This window comes from Triticum aestivum, chromosome 7B (assembly GCF_018294505.1).
Source record: "Triticum aestivum cultivar Chinese Spring chromosome 7B, IWGSC CS RefSeq v2.1, whole genome shotgun sequence".
NCBI lineage: Eukaryota > Viridiplantae > Streptophyta > Magnoliopsida > Poales > Poaceae > Triticum > Triticum aestivum.
In genome coordinates this window covers 199,837,546-199,838,815 of record NC_057813.1, presented here as the reverse complement: position 1 = coordinate 199,838,815, position 1,270 = coordinate 199,837,546, and positions in this window count along the sequence as shown.

Here is a 1,270-nt window from a genome sequence, read left to right as displayed (position 1 = left end):
TTTCTTCTTATATCAATTCATTTTCAAAGAAAATCAAACATATATATATATATATATATATATATATATATATATGACCAATATAGCATATGCAAGACATGTTACCAATAGTAGCAAGTTTCATCCATACATATACATAGTTTCATCAATATTACACAGTTCCATCGATAGGTAGAAAGTTTCACAAAGTCAAAACAAAAACTAAAGACAAGCACTCCGTATCTGAAATTACAAGAAATGACCTAAAACTAGGGGCGGAGCCAGGATTTAGACTTGAGGGGGGCGAAAACAATATGATCGCGTACAAAATAGAGCACCAAAAGCTTCCCCTTTGTTCTTATGCCCTAGCAAATTTTTATTATAAAGTGCATAGTTTTATCTCACCAAATTTTCTATGTCTTTGAATTTACATCTAAGCATCGTCATCTTACCTCTCACTCTTTTTCTGGGTTGGCATCTCCCACATATTAATCACAGACTATAGTTGGTTTACCATTACTTTTAGATTGAGAAACACAAAGGTCCTTTCTGTTTTCTCATAATAAAGAAGTTCGGAAACTTTCAAGAATGAATTGTATGCAAATTAATCTGAATGAGTTTTAAGAAAAAATTAGACAACTCAAAATTAGCAAAAGTAAATTAAAAAGATACACACAAGATTTGTGAATTAATCTATTGGGTTTAGAGCTATTATGATCTATTAAGAAAACTGAACCAGTAGATTGTAATCCATACACAAATGAACTAGCTACTAGGTGTAGCTTGTGTATCGGTATACCTTCGGATTTAGAGAGTAGATCAAGTAGAAGAAGTGTTGAACTGGAGAACACAAGACCTTCGCAGAATCAATTGAGAATTCGAGATAGAGCAGCCATGAATAACAGGTAGCACACCAGAACCCTAGAAGCTGGCAGTGTGCGTGTCTCCTACAGCTCGGCGGCCGGTGTAGATTAGATGGACAAGGGCGGCGACTAGGCATACGCGAATGAAGCAGAAAACCTTCACGTCAATGAGCCGATCCACCCGAGACGACGTGTGGCGCTAGGCCATGGGCAACGAGATGGGAAAACATGCAGATTATGGGCTCGTTTAATTAGGCTTTCGTGCATACATCCTACAGGGAAGAAGTGTATAGCTACTTGAATTGGACCAGGCCTAAAACACTAGGTTACTCTGAACTATTTATGGCCATTAGTATAATCCCGTATGACATTACTGTATTACGTGATGTGACCTGTTGAGGGGGCCGAATCGTTAGGGGGGTTTAGCC